Source organism: Mobula hypostoma, chromosome 4, assembly GCF_963921235.1.
Source record: "Mobula hypostoma chromosome 4, sMobHyp1.1, whole genome shotgun sequence".
Classification (NCBI taxonomy): domain Eukaryota; kingdom Metazoa; phylum Chordata; class Chondrichthyes; order Myliobatiformes; family Myliobatidae; genus Mobula; species Mobula hypostoma.
This window is the reverse complement of record NC_086100.1, coordinates 157,686,684-157,702,826: the sequence shown is the minus strand read 5'-3', so window position 1 is coordinate 157,702,826 and position 16,143 is coordinate 157,686,684. Positions and strand designations below refer to the sequence as shown.

Genomic DNA, 16,143 nt, shown 5'->3' with positions numbered 1-16,143 from the left:
GAGAGGAGTATAGATCAGCCAAGATCATATTGAACAGCAGAGCTGGAGGGGCTTGTTGGGATACTCCTGCTCCTACTTTCATGTGTTCTTATGTCTTCATTGCTTCCTTTATTGGTCTTCAGTCTCTGGAACTATTCATGGGTGTTCATGCATGGTTGAATAACAATTGAACTTGAACTTTGATTAAAGTTGAACTTGGTTCTTGACGGCTTTGCCAGAGGTTCTTAGCGACTTTGTTTCTCAATTGGCCTGAACCCTTTCTTGATCTGGAACACTTTTCAAAGTTTAAAGTTCAAAGTAACTTTATTATCAAAGTATGTATATGTTGCCCTATACTACCCTGAGATTCATTTTCTAGCAGGCATTCATAGTAGAAAAAAATAAATTAAGCACAAGCTATTCTATTTTATCAAACCCTCCTTAAACCCCTCACATCCCTCTTGAAGTGCTCTACTCAGAACTGCTAACATGTTGCCAGTTGTGTCAAAATGAGTGTATTACCAAGGTTTAATATGACTTCCTTAGTATATATTGGTATGATATGGAAATTTCTATTTGTTTTCAAAAAAATATTTTGTGAATTTCAACCATTGATATTCATAGAGTTCTTCATGATGTTAGGCTAAGAAGATTGCATAGCACTAAACGCTATTTCTCATGTAAATATGTTCTTGTTTTTCCCTATTACTTTAAGACTGGCAAGCCTTGTGTAGCATATCAGTAAGAATTATAGGATATAGTTTGTTGGTGGGAGGAGTAGTAGGAGGAGTTTGATGAATGTCCTAACAAGAGGTGTTCAAAGTGCTGATGGCAAGTCGAAAAACATCCTCCCATCCCCACCCTGCATTCCTTGTTTCTGATCTTTTTCCCTTCATTTTAGCCAACGTTGGAAAGCAGTACTTACCATACCTCTGCACAAACTTTAACCAGGAACACAAAAGCAGAGTGGGAGTGGGGCATTTGGTTTTGTGACTTTGTTTTACATTCAGCAAAATCATGTTTGATCTTTTCCCTCAACAGCATTTTTGGTCCATCCATTTGTCCTTTGATTCTCTATTATCCTGAAACCTATTAATATCTAATTTTCAATGTAATCAATGGCTACGTGCCCACATCCCTATGGAGGACACAATTCCAGAGGTTTAGCACCCTCTGAATGAAGAAATAGCTCCTCACTTCTGTCCTATATTGCCAACCCCATATATTGAGATTATTTGCTCCTAGTTCTGGATTGAGCTGGTCGGGGGGAGCAAGCCATATTTAGCTATCAGGACCAGTCATTCTTCTAAACTCTAGTGAATACAATCCTAGTCTATTTATTCTCTCCTCATACAGCAAGTCCACTATTCTGGGAATCAGTCCAATAAATTTTTGCTGCACTCCCATTAAAGCAAGCACGTCATTTCTTTTAGTTAAGGAAATGAAGATTGTATACTGTACTCCAGGTGTGGTCTCCCTAGACCGCATTTAATAATTGTGAGTCATCTTTATTCTAACACAAATTTTTGTGTGTAAAGTATTCCATGTTCCTTCCTCATTGTCTGATGCACATATGTGAAAGTACAGTGACCTTGAGTACAAGAATACCTGCGTCTCTTTCCATGTGGAGCTTTTCCAATTCTGTTTTTTTTTCTGCCAAAATAGATAGCTTCTTTCTTTTCCATCCATGCTGCTCACTCAGTCTGCCTGTCTATATCCCAATGTTCCTTTTTAGTATTCCCATTGCCACGTTATATTGGGTTCCCCCATGCCGAATCATTGAAACAGATCTAGAACAGCAATGGAGCAAGCACTGATCCTTCAACTGGAATACAAGACAGCAGGAACAGGAATATTCCGCTCATCCTCTCAAAGTCGTCCTAACAACCATGGCTGATCTACCCCAGGCCTCAGTTCTTTTTCTGTATTGGTTCCCCATTGGCCACATTTCCCAAACTTCCAAAAACTTAACTGGCTCTTTTTTAAAAACTAACGGGCATCGAGACTCCACAACTGTTCAGGGTGGAGATCTTCAGTGATTCAGCATATTCTACAAGATGAAATTCTTCTGTACCTCAGTTTCAAGTGACCTTCCCCTTCTCCTGTAACTCTGCCCCTGATTTGAATCTCTCACACTAGCAGAAATATCTCAACATCTCCTTTGCAATGCCTCTTTAGGAACTTGTGTTTCAGAAAGATCAGCTCTCATTCTCCTAAACTTGAAAGAATATATATCTAATTTCTTTATCTGATCCTGATAAGAGTGTACCCTCTCATGCCAGAAATTAACCTAATGTATCTCCTCAGGAACACCTCTAATGCTAATATCATCGTCATCAAGATGTGGGTGATCAAAGTCTATGACCATGGTAGTTCTTAGAAAATTTCTCTACCGATGTGGTTTGCCATTGCCTTCATCAGGGCAGTGTCTTTACAAGACAGGTGACCTCAGCCATGATCAAAATTCATCAGGGATGATCACCCTAGTATCACTGATCGCATAACCAGGACTTGTGATACGTACTATCTGCTGCCATGGCTTCACATGACTGTGATCACCTGCTAAATAGGTTCTGCTCCTTACCCAAGGGTGACCTGTAGGCTAGCAGAGGGAAGGAGCACTGTCCACCTCCTTTGGTAGAGACTCCACCCTGCCATCCTAATGCTAATATACCCTTTCTCTTTATAAAGGGTCCCAAAATGGTATTCAAGATGGGGCTTCCCAATACTCTGTACAACTTTTATATGGTGACATATATGTACTTTGATAATACATAGTTACTGAGAACTTCAAGCTTTAATTCTTCTCTACTTCATACTCCAAGCCCTTGCAATGAAGACCAATATGGAATTTGTCATCTGAACAGCAGCTGTCCCTATCTTCCCACTTTCTTGTGCTTAATGTACAAGAATACCTCAATACCACTATGCACCATTCATGTAAAATCTGTTTTATTTAGACAAAAGTCTGCCTTTTTTCTCTCAAAGTGCGTGATATCATACTTTTCCACATTGAACTACATTTGCCACGTTTTTGCCCACACTCAGCTATCTGTATCCCTCAGCAGAGCATATAACTGTCCTTATCGCATCATGTTCTTCACCAATTTTCATATCATGGGACTGTGGATGCTTTGCACTTTGCTCCCCCTTCCAAGTTATTGATATAAATGTCAAAAGTGATCTGTGGAGCATTCCATCAGTTAAAGTTGTGCAGCATTAAAAAGCCCTCCATTTACTGTATGATAAATAGTCTTTAATCAGTGTTGACACATTTTCCTCAATACTGCAACCTTGTCCAATGGCCTTTTAACGCAGAGAGTTTTTATGGAAATACATGTTGAATCAATAAACTATTCCAGCTTTCTAACTGTAGCCAGCTCCATCATGGGTACTAGCCTCCAGATCTTCAAAAGGTGATGCCTCAAAAAGGCAGCATTCTTCATTAGGGTTCCCCGTCATCCAAGACATGCTACCTTCTCATCACTCTCATCGGAGAGGAGGTACAGGAGATAAAGACACACATTCAATGAATTAGAAACAGCCTCTTTCCCTCCACCATCAGATTTCTGAACAGGCAATGAACCCACAAACACTACCTCACTATTTTTGCTCCCTTTTTGCGCTACTTGTTTATCTATTTTTTTTCTATACAGTTATATTTTTTTATTATAATTCATGGTATATCTTATATATTGCACTGCACTGATGACAATATGTCAGGGATAATAAACCTGATTTTGCCGAGGTTCAATCTTTCAGGTAAAAATTACTCTGGTCTTCGAGTCAGTTGACCAGAGATTTCAGTTCATTTGGGAGATTCCTGATATTTGACTGGATTGCCTTAGTCAGCCTAAAAATTGGATGAGTTGCTAAATGATCTTAGTGGTCTATTTTCTGCTGCTTTATAGAACCATTATGAACCTGTTGGAATGGGGCTAACATAATATTCCACACATATTTTTAACAGTATTAAATAATTGTCTTTCATGTGTCCATATTTGGCATAATGGGTTCTTCACAAAATGAAACGCCATCTACCAAAATATACAGAATATAGCAGAACACCACTGGGTATACAAAGTTCAAGGCATCTTTCAGAGATTCAGGCCAAGACCAATAAATGTGTAATCTCAAATTGGTCATTTTAATTAAAAAAGAACAATTGTTGGATGGATTTAGCAGCAATATCAAAGTCAGGTTGTTGTATTGTTAAACTAAGTGTGAACATTAAGATGTTCCTGATTATAATCAATTGGCACTATGTGCAGGATTAGTAGATTGAGATCCACAATCTACAAATAAAATGATGAGAATCAGGCTCCATTTTAGTTTAAAGTCTTGAATACTTCCTGTATAGTATAAGATTTCACACAGAACCTTCCAAAGACATTTTCTTTTTCATTTCTCTCTTATTGATGTCATTATATGTTATTTCATTCACAATGTGTATTAATACCACACTATTTATTTTGTTACTAATTTGAGGGCAGTTTCTCTGCTTAATTTGGCTGCTACATTTTCCTATATTTGCTATAGTGACTATGTGTCCTTGGCTCAAGCTTGCTTAGAATGCCCGGAGGTCAAGAGATTTTTGTGTGAATGCGAAATATTATATCATGCTGACTTGGTACTACTTAGTCAGAGCCATCCCATTAAAAAGCTGGTTTTAGTCGTGCCAATATTTATTCAAGACTTCTTCACTCATAAAGAGAACACTGAAATCATTGATTCAACTTGTATTTTTGCTGTACCTTAGGAGGTCTGGAAACATTTCACATAACATGGGTTTTCATATTTTTATGGGTAACAGGTGCTTTTATAGGTAATGATTATTGTAACATAAGAATACTACAATTTGTATTCAGCAAATTCCCATAAACTAATGTTTTAGTGATGTTGGGTGGAGATAAATAATGTTGGGAAATATGCTTGACAAAGGACATGCAAAGATTGTCCAAGAAAATCAGGAGTATATGAGAGCAGTCATTGAGTCTCTATGCTATACTGCGTGCTAATGCATTGCCCAGCAAGGACACCAGGAGGATGATGGATCTGGCAACAGGGGAAACTTTGAGTTGCTCAATGTAACTGGACAGTTTGATAAAACTGTAGCTAAAAAAAATAGGGGACAATCCTGGAAATGCAAAAAACACCCATCGCGATATCTAAAATGAAATTATGGGTATTATGGCAGATATGGTCAGACGTCAAATAAGTGCAGAAATCAAGGAGGCTGGACATTTTGCATCATGGTGGATGAAAATAAAGACTTGAGTAAAAAGGAGCAAATATCAGTGGTGGTGCGGTATTTGAATAACGAAACAGTGCTTGCAGAATTCTTGCACTTCACTCCAGCAGAAGGATTGGATGCGGAGTCGCTTCTTAAATGCATTGAACAGCCACTCGCCCAGTGTGTTACTGATAAGAACGCGTGTATAGGTCAGTGTTATGACGGGGCCCCAGTGATGTCTGGGTGCAGTAACGGGGTACAAGAGAGGTTCATTAAAGAGGTCCCGTAGGTATTATGTATACACTGCTGTGCTCATAGACTTAACCTTGTTTTAGTGGATGTTGTGAGCAATGTACAACAAGCGGGCGGGTGAGTTGTTTGAAACTGTGCAGCTGCTTTACAACTTCTTTTCAAACTCTGTTGCCCACGATCTTTTTATGAAGAAACAACTGCACAACCCGTGGAGTTGAAGAAATTGTCAGATACACGCTGGGCATGGCAGTATACAACTTTGTGGGCTATAAGGAAATCACTCCCTGTCATTCTAGTTACACTACAGGATATTATAGGTCAACCAAATGCACGGAGGAAAACGGAGGACAGAGCTGTAAATGGACTGATTGACGGGCAGTTTGCTTTACTTCTCACTTTGAGGATTTATTCTGAGTCACCAAGTTCATGTCAGACCAGCTACAATCTCCCAGTTTGGAACTTTCATCCGCTGGGGACTTGGCTCAGTCTGTTATCAATGCACTCTCAGCAAAACGGGGAGAGGAATCACGGAGTGAAATTCAGGCAAGAGCTTAGGGACCTATGCGTCAAGGCCGGTATATAGAGCAGACCACATGAAAGGAGACAGGCCCAGCCACCCCGCCGCCTACATGATCTTGTTGTTGAGGCCCAAACTGAACGCACACCTGTCACATATTCCGATGAACTTTGCAAGCACTGTTTCTATCCAGTTACAGACAGACTTCTGACTGAAATGAAATGACGGTTCTCAGTTGAGACTGGAGTGTCAGCATTGAGTCCCAAACACAAATTCTTCCTAGACAAGAATTGTCTTTGGCCAGTGGCCCAATACTATGGAGTGACTGAAGTGAACCTGACTGCAGAGCTTCATCAGGTTCAGCATCTGCTGGAAACAAAACAAAAGCAAGGACAGACAGTGAATGACACAGTGGAATTTCTAGCTCTAATGAGACCCTACTGCGATGCATTTATAGATTTATACAAACTAATCTGCATATCACTGACTCTACCTGTGACATCTGCCTCATGCAAACGGAGTTTCTCTTGTCTCAGACGCCTCAAAAACTACCTAAGGAATAGCAGCAGCGATGCTCGGAACAGCAACTTGGCCCTGTTGGCCCTAAACAGCTAGAGGACCAAAGCACTTGACATCCAGAAAATCATTGATGCTTTCACCACCAGTCACAACAACAGATGGATTGTGCTTCTCTGAAAACATCAATGGTGAGTGCAGTTGATTTTTTAAAAAATTTGGGCCAAGACTAATGCTGATCATTATTATTATTATTTTGTGGTGGATACCCCATAGTCCTTGTTTCCTGCAAATCCTAAAATATTACATTTACTGCCATTAAGCCTACTGGTTTTGCTTAGACTTCCAAGCGATGATTCTGTTGATTTTTGTTTTAAATTCAGTAGCCAAATTAATTGAGGTATTGCATGGTCAGAGTACAATTTGTCCAAGTCCTGGTAAAGCCTTGCATCTGTTGTTTGCCTTATTTGACTTTAATAATGGTGTATCTTTTGGCATTGTCTGTCTATGTAATGTGAATAGCAGTGGACATTGTGGGTTAGTGTTGTCTTTTACAGTTGAAAAGCACGCATTTAACGCTGATTGCGGGATTGGTGCGTGATTCACGTTGTGCGCTGTGGGTCGGATGCTCTGTTGGTTTGTTTGTTTATGCTCTGTGTAGCCCGGGTTGTCTCCAATGCTGTTGACACTGTCACAGTTCACTTCTATATTATATCTATCAATTGCTGTTGCGTGTGAATCAACCGAGGCGTTTATAGTAGGCACATAATGCTTGAAACTGACTTTTGAACACCACGCGTCTGGCCTTGCGAATACATATTACCATAGGGTACATCCCTCAGCACCATCACTGAATAATTCAGCCCCACTGCAGCACCAGCAAGAAAACATCTCTGGCGCTGCCACTGCACTGCTTCCTTCACCAGTAAATATAATTGTTAAGTATCTTTTTTTCTATTATGTGTGTGGTTTGAAGAATTAAGGGGGCAACACTTCATGCTGCATGTCAACAACATTTTTGTGTATGTCATCTTGAGCACACGAGCCATAGGTTTACATTATGACATTGCTTAGGTTCTGCTTCAGCCACTATCTCAGGCCCTGAGGCCCTCTGCTAGCTGGGGTTGACCATGGATGTTGCACGATGTGCAAGTCAGGGCAGGGTGATATGGAGAGTAAGCTGTTGCCCTGGTAGCAGGCCCCACCTCTCCATGCAGCTGATGAATCCAAAGGAATGGCAGGGACTGATACCGTTTGACTTCAGCAGCTTTGCAGGATTGCCAGTCAACGTTGAGCTCAGCGTAGGATCATCTTAGGGATTACAGCTCCGGATTTACTCCCAAAGCCTTCCCCATGAAGGGGTATAGCCGCAAGGCAGCAGAGGTTTGAGGTTCAAATTTTCCTTCTTGATGAGCTGCCGACTACGGCTGATGAGCACCACTTGCCCGAAGCCACGAGTTTTAAGGTGCCAGTAACCCACTTCTGCCCATTCTCCTGTCAATGGAAACAGTTCTGCGGGGCTTAGTAGCTAAGCCACACGTAAAGGCCAGGAGTTGGACTTATTTGTTAGAGGCTATTTGAGACGCATGTGGCTGGGAGCATTTAATAGTAGTAGGAGCTTATCCCCACTGCCACCACCCTGGCTATAACTATCTTATGGAACTATCGCAGGCAGTGTATTCTATATCATAGAGAGTATCACTACTCACTGGGTGAAAAAAGATCCATGTAAGTAGGACAGAAGGATAATTCCATTTTTGTTATTTTTTTAAGAGGTGCAATGCATTAGATTAGGATCTGATCTGAAAGCTTGCATCCCCAGCAAAGCTCCACTCCTTTCATAATGCACAAGAGTGTTACTCAAGTTTGTGGAGTGCGACTTGATCTCAGAATTAACTGGCTCTGAAACAAATAGCCACCCACTGAGCCAGACCTCTTGCTGAGTCAAAAAATAGATGAAGTTAATTACACTTTTAACGAAGAATAAGAAGAAGGTATTAAATGTTTGATTGGAATAATTTTCCTCACAGAGTAAAAGAGATAACATCTTTCTATTTTAATTTGGGATATGCCTGGATAACATGTTTTACATTAGGGTAGATGCCTTGAGCCAAGGTTCAAACTTTGTTCTTAAATTGTAATTGACAAGAAGTTTTCTGTTCACATCACTGCCCGGTGATGCAGTTCCAAATGCACCAGACTCAACATTTGCTGCTCTGAATAAGGAGAAACAGATGAGGCAGTGTTAAAGCTCTTAATCCCTGGAAGCTTTTCTCTTGTGTTCCATTAGTCAGGATGTTCAAACATTCTGAATTCCTCCACTGATCCAGGAGTAGATATTTATCCTCTTGTTGCATGTACTAAATCTACAGTGAAGAACAGACCACAATGAATACCAATTCTGAACTTTAGTTCCATTGGACTCATTCTAAATGAAATTCAGAAGTAGAGTTGAGCACACACATGTGCAATACCCTGGCTTAAGACCATGTTTTATTTTATTAATACATTTATGCTGTTGGATATTTTATTTTCTGTAGATTTTCTCAAAATGCAATATGTTCCTCTAATTACATTATACAATCGAGTATTTCATTTTTGTTGTAATTAAAAAATCGGTTGACAAAGTCAAGCTTGTTGAATTAGCAATAGGATTTGTCTTGGGAATATTCTAGAGAGAGCACAGGAAAAAGAGCGGGGCAGCCATTTTCTAGAGAGAGAGAGAGCAGGATCGAAGGAGGAGAATGGAAAAGCATGGCGAACATACTAGAAGAACATGCTGAGGTGCTCACAGAGTCCATTTGGAAGGAGAGATGCCCCTGTCAGAAAATCCTCATGCAGACAATGATCTCATGAAGAATGTGCAGACAACTTTTAGTTAGCTAGTTAAGCACATGACCTTGGAGAAAGTCCCATGCCTTTTCCTTGGACATGGTGTGAATTTTTTTTTTCCCTGGGCCGGGTTCTTCTGTGCAAAACCATTTCAGTACTGTGAGTAAATGAAGTGAAGCAACCTAGATTTATTAGACAACAATGAGCTCCAATGATTACGTGCACCTTATGGTAGACTAATGTGTGTCATGTGTGTCACAATGGGCCATGTTCTTTCTAATATATTGTGTTTGTTATAGTTTAAAATAGTTTGTCAATACAATTTCAATTTAAGTTTATACTGGTATGAGTTAAATTATTGTTTCCTGGCAAACAGTAAATTTGCAGCGGTGTGTCAGTGTTCATACAAGTAATAGTCCTACTTTCCCTTAAAGGAACATTCAAACTTTTATATTTCTGTTTACCCCAATCATATGTTCCCTGGGCACGTTCATTTATTGGAAATGGCCTTTTCATCATTATTCCTGTGCATTGCCTAGTTATGTTGTAGTTCACAGTAATAGCTAACTCATTACAAACCTGTGGTGAGAGGGTCACATTTTGGGGGTCTCAAACGGGATGAAAGCTGTACCATGGCTGTATAACGATTGGATAGCCTGTTTACTTGTGTTCAAGCCTGTGTTACTTTAGTGCTGTTTAAAGTGCATCATAATTAAGATACTGTGATTTAGATGCTGCTGAGGGTGAAGACATTCAGTTCAAGTTGCTCACTTTTCTGAGGAATGAAGGGAAAATTCTGACGGATGTAAGAACTCTACTAAGTCATTCAGCTGTTGATCTGAATTCTGAGCTGGCCATTACTGGTCGTTAACTGCCACAGCATACCTGTTGTATGCTAAGGTTATTGTAAGCAGAGAATGTTCTCTGGGGTCACACCCACACCAAACGGAGAAGAAGAGTATGGGGCTTGGGCTGAGCAGACACCTCACTTACTAGGTAAATGGCAATGCTCAGACAATATAAAGAAGCAGAGACGACTTCAAATCTGTAACAGAAATTACCAGGCCTATCCTCAGTTAAGTTTAACAGATCTTGCAGCTGTTGTAGTGAGGTTCCTTAAAGCAGAAAATCTTTTAGCCACCTCAAACTAACTATATGAAAGCTCTGGAAAATGCTTTTGGCACTACTGAAATTTCAGCTGATCTCATGGTGAAGTTCTGACAGACATTCTAAGAGGAAGGAGAGAAGCTCATTTTCTGCCTTTTCTGGTTAGAGAAACTGCTGCAATGTTTGGGCCACAGAGGGGATGTTCAATTGTCCGAGATAAATCGCTTGAGAGTGGAGCAAGTTGTGAAGGGCGCATTATCACAAGATTTGGTTGCTCTATGTATTTTAATGACCCACAAGATGCATGATCCACCATCTTCTACAGAGCTACTCAGAGAAATTAGAGAGGAAGAAAACATGATTGAGGAGTGAAATGTTTCCAAAAGCCAATTAATGTCTTCAGTGGTAGCCTCTGTTGCTAAAGTGACCCCTGATGCCACAGAAGTAGGGCTTTTGAGAAATAAGGTATAGGTATTCAAGCACAGATGCTCCGTTGGTGTCTGCTCGAGTTGCAGCTAAATGTGACACATCCACTGGAAAACCCGACCCACCTGAGAAAATCACAAAGCGAAGGAATGTTGCTGCAAAGGGTCGCTTGTTTGAGGATAGGCCTGGAATTTGCTGTTACAAATTTGGAGAAGATGGACATTTCAAGTGAGATTGTGAGGACTTACCACAGAAAACTTATCTTAGGTACGTGTCTAATATGAAGAAAGAACTGCAAAAAGCTTATGAATTAGTATCGGTTTCTGCTAGAAAACAAAACCTAAGAAAACAAAAAAAGTGATACTATCAAAGGATTAGATTTTGTCAACTGATCCCGGAGATAGACTTCTAATAAGAAATTTAGGACTACAAGGGAAGCATACGTTGGCTGACTGCTGGATCTCTACACCTGATGAAGTGGAGAGTCAGATGCCAAATTTGCCTGTTTTTCGGTTGAAACCAGAAGATGGACATGCTCCTGTAAAAGTTCTCCATTGGAACCAGCTTTTACCTCTAGGGCAAGGAGTACGTATTGACCTAGAGTTTGATATAGAACCTACACTGAGCAAAAGAACTCTGCATTGGAAAAGAAGAAAAGAAACAAGCTGAAGATAAATCAAACAATAGTATGGTTATGGTGGAAAGAAGAGAATCCAAACAAATCCATTGAATACCTACACAGATACGGAAGATGAGGAAATTGGAATGTGGTATGACTTGCCTCATGCAAACCTCCCAAAAGGTGTTGATGAAGGGATGTCTGAATCTTTCAGGCTCGAGCTGGGTATAGTGGGAATTAGAACCACTGGACAACCAGAAGTGATATTAGATAGTGAAAGGGAAACAGACTCCAATATAATTGAAGATGAGACTGAGTCTAGGCAGGGGGCAGGAGAAACTGAGTTTCTGGAAGGAATAGAATAATAGACAGGATGTGGCATTTCAAAGTAAATATGAAAAGTCACAAGGAAAGACTCAAGTTGAAGAAATAGTGACGAATATCAAATGACGATGAAACTGAACAAACTGAAAATAAGATAAGATCTCAGAGAGTCAGGAAACTGCCAGATAGGCTGGAATATGACACATCTGGAAATATGAGTGTTTCGTCAATCCCAATGATGAAATATATTGCATACATTTACAAATGAATTGGAGGTCCTGTAATCACTTAACTCATTTGAATGCTGTGAGTCATATGCCTGACTACTGTCAGAACACAGGTGTGAGCATGACTGATATTGTTACTGGGATATAAGTGTAGCGTTATTAATAATGAGCTTGATAAGTGTCAAAGGTTTACAAAGTCATAAGGACATGTCTATTTTGGTGGAGGGAGAATGTAATACCTGGTTTATGGCCATGCTTTATTTCATTCATATGTTTCTCAAATTGCATTTCTCAAAATGCAATGTGTTCCTTTAATTACATTATACAATTGGGTGTTTCATTTTCACTATTAAAAAAATTAAGTTGATTGACAAGTTAGGCTTGTTGAATTAGCAATAGGATTTGTCTTGCGAATGTTCAGAGAGCATGCATGGAGGAAGAATGGGGTAGAGAGAGAGAGAATGCAGGATCAAAGAAGGAGAATAGAAACAGACAACGAACATTGAGGAACATGCTGAAACACTCGCAGAACCCATTTGGAAGGACAGATATGGCTGTCAAAAAATCCTCCACCAATGCACTCTCAGAGAATGTGCAGATAACTTTTACGTAGCTAGTTAGCTCATGCCCTTGGAGAAGGTTTGACACCTTTTCCTTGGATGTTGTGTGAATATATTTTTTCCGGGATGGGTTCTTCAACGCAAAACCATTTCAGTACTGTCAGTAAGCAAAATGAAGCAACCTGGATTGATTATGCAACAATGAACTCCAATGATTATGTGTACATTATAGACTAATATTTTTATGTATATAGTGTGTTTGTATATATGATGGGCCCTGTTCTTGTATAACAAGCACAATAGTATATTGTGTTTGTTACATTTTAAAATAGTTTGTCAATACGTACAATTACAATTTAAGTTTATACTGCTATGAGTTAAATTACTGCTTCCTGATGAACAGTAAATTTGCATGGGTGTGGCAGTATTCATACAAATAACAGTCCTACTTTCCCTTAAAGGGACATTCAAACTTTTATGTTTGTGTTTACCCCAATCATATTTACCCTGGATGTATTCATTTATTGGAAATGGCCTTTTCATCATTATTCCCATACATTGTTGAGTTATGTTGCTGTTAGCTTGTATTCACAGTAATAGCTAACTCATTATGAGCCTACGGCGAAAGGGTTACACATGTTATCATGTTGAGTACTTTAGGATGAACTCTTATCCCTTTCCCCTAAACCAAGAGTCAAGAGGAAAAGATAGTCCCATAGATTTAGACAGGACCCCTAAAGGTTGGAGTTTGAACCCATAACCAGTTGGTAAAGACAGTCCTTAAAATGAGACTAAGTGGTGCTGCCGGCTTGCAAGAAAAGAAGTTTTGCACTTGTATGGTGCCTTTGAAGATTGCAGGTCATCTCAAAATGTAGCTCTTAATGCATCTTCCAAATGGTTAACATTTAACTTCAGTGTTCCCTCCTTCTCTCCTCTGGTTCTTCCGTCCTTGTACCATTTCCCATATCCCACCACCACCTCCTCCTCCTCCTGGTCCCATCCACCTCCAACCCACACACTGCACCCACCTGATTCCCTCCCCCATTTGGTTCCACCTGCCCTTCATCTTTCTATTAATGCTTCCTACAAGCCTTTGAGTCCCTCGTTTCACTCTCCAGCCTCAGTGCCCGCCTTTACTCTTCCCTCCCCACATTGTTATATCTGCCCTTTTCATGCTTGTCTTCCACCTGCCACCCACCTGCCTATCTCTCCCAAGTTCCCCCACTTGGATCCTCCTGCCCGTCAGCCTTCATCCCTCCTCTGTCGACCTACCACCTACTGACCACTGCCATTCTGGCCTGACTCGTCTTCATATTGGCTCTCTTTTTTGCGCATTGGATGTTTGTTAGCCTTTGTTTGTTTATGTACATTTTTTCCTCAATTTTATTTTATTTCCTTTTTCCTGTAAACTCCTGCAAGAAAATAAATCTGAAGGTAGTATGTGATAATATGCACATACATAGATAATAAATTTACTTTGAACTTTGATCCACATGAAAGGGAGTAAAGGGTCTTTAGATACTGTAATATTTCCTATGAAAGGCAACAGCCACAAAGTTGCTATATTCTTTTTGCTGGTGGATTTGAGTTTCAGCCAAGCTTTTTGTGTTCCTGTCTCTGCATTGAGGCAGGAATACATTGCTATCTGACTCACATGGAAGTGCTGAGCATTGAGTCATGGCTAACTGTTCCACAGCAATTAGCAGCAAGACAGGGTCATAGTTGCCAAATCATCCTGTGGTTTGTAGCACAAAAAAGGCTTTGCCACAGGATTTCATTTAACTAAACTGGAAAAGGTTGATGACTCAGATAGCCCTAAAGCAAGTTGCAGGAAATTACCACTGTGCATTGACAAAGCGTGTCACTTCAGCTACTATTCCACAAAGCAAACATTTTACATGGATAACAAAAGATTGCGGAAAGAAAATTAGGGTTTTACTCATGTTTTGAAAATAATTCACTTCCTTACTCACTGCAGTATCAAAATATCTTTTTACTATCCCTTTATGTTCCTTAGCATTTTGTCCACACATCTAAAGTGTTACTAAGGGTAATCAAAATTCTGCAGTAGCTTGTGTGAGTTGAACTCCTAACTTAGAAAAACCTTGTCTTCAGGTGTAGGGAAATTTCATTCTATCCATTTATCAACTTGGGATGTGGATAAGGAGTGACACTAAAGTTTTGAGAACACAGTGACCCTACATCATGACTGATATACAGACTGGTTTCTATTGATTTAATTTTACTCGAATATGTTGACAAAAAATGTATTCAAACCTTTGAAGGCCTAAATTGTTGAAAGGAAAGAACAGTGTGTTTCTGCAGCCACTTTCACATTGTTGAGGCATTCCAAAGTGTTTTGTAGCCAAGTGTTTTGAAGCATAGTTTTTGCATGTAACAATCTCTCAATAAGTCTAACCGGATAATTGCCAGATAATATATTCTGTTTTCTGATGTTGAAAAAGAACATGTGTTTATTTAATTCATTTGTTTTATTTTTTATTTACTTCAAGATTCAGCACATTAAATGGCTCTTCCAGTCCAAGAGCCTGTTCTACTCAATCATACCCATATGACTAATTAACCTACTAAATGAAAATGGCAATATTTAGGCCGTGTAGAAATCAGCTGTTGCCATACAGTCTCAAACAAGAGAAAATCTGTAGATGCTGAAAATCCAAGCAACACACACAAAATGCTGGAACAACTCAGTAGGACAGGCAGCGTCTATGGAAAAGAGTATAGTCAACATTTTGGTTGACTGTCTATACACTTTCCCATAGATGCTGCCTAACCTGCTCAGTTCCTCCACCATTTTGTGTGTGTTGCCATGCAATCTTTCTATTTCTTCCAACCTTGAAGCATTCTTCAGTAATATCACCCATGTGCTAGTTGCCTTAGCCTCCTTGGAGAATCCCTTCTATTTCTCACTTCCTATTTTGTCATGTTAAATCTATCTGATGCAGGATTATTTTTTTCATAGATTCAAAAAGATGCCAGCCCTTCAGACCAACTGGTCATTGCCAACCACATCATCCTTCCTGCTAGTCCCAGTTGCATGTGTTTTAGTTCATAACACTCCAAGACCCTTCTCCTTCATGTATAGGACCTATCCAAAATTCCTCTTAAGTGTGATCATTATAACCACCTCAGCCACTTCCTCAGGTAGCTCATTCCAGGTCCTCACTACCCACTGTGTAAAGGAGTTACCTGTCATGTTTCTTTTAAATCTCTCCTGACTCACCTTGTATCTGTGCTCTCTAGCTTTGTAGTGCTGGGGAAAAGATTATAGCCTCCTTATCCATACCCTTTGTGATTTCTGTACATTTCTATCAGGTTATCTGTCATTCTCCTAGGCGCCAAGAAATAAAGATCCAGAATGGTCACCCTCTCCCTATAACTCAATGCCCTCTATTCCAAACAACATCCTCATAAATCTATAAGCTGATCTAGAATTCTCAGCTTGTTGGTGTAATAGCAGGGAGTATGGTGTTAAACAGAGGCCTGCAATGGTCGTGGAGGAGAGAAGAGATGTACATAATTGTGAGGGG

General features: G+C 39.9%; 1 protein-coding gene across 2 annotated transcripts in view; it reads left to right on the top strand.

Moving 5' to 3' along the window:
* Window positions 1–16,143, top strand: part of sgms2a (sphingomyelin synthase 2a) — a 93,794-nt gene that overhangs the window by 49,311 nt on the left and 28,340 nt on the right. Inside the window, exon 1 of one of the 2 annotated variants that reach the window (XM_063046808.1) lies at window positions 6,545–6,688. The exons of the other annotated variant lie outside the window; for it this stretch is intronic. The gene's annotated coding sequence lies outside the window, so the exon portion shown is untranslated. Of the gene's footprint in view, window positions 1–6,544; window positions 6,689–16,143 lie in introns of those variants that run through there. 2 annotated transcript variants of the gene reach the window in all.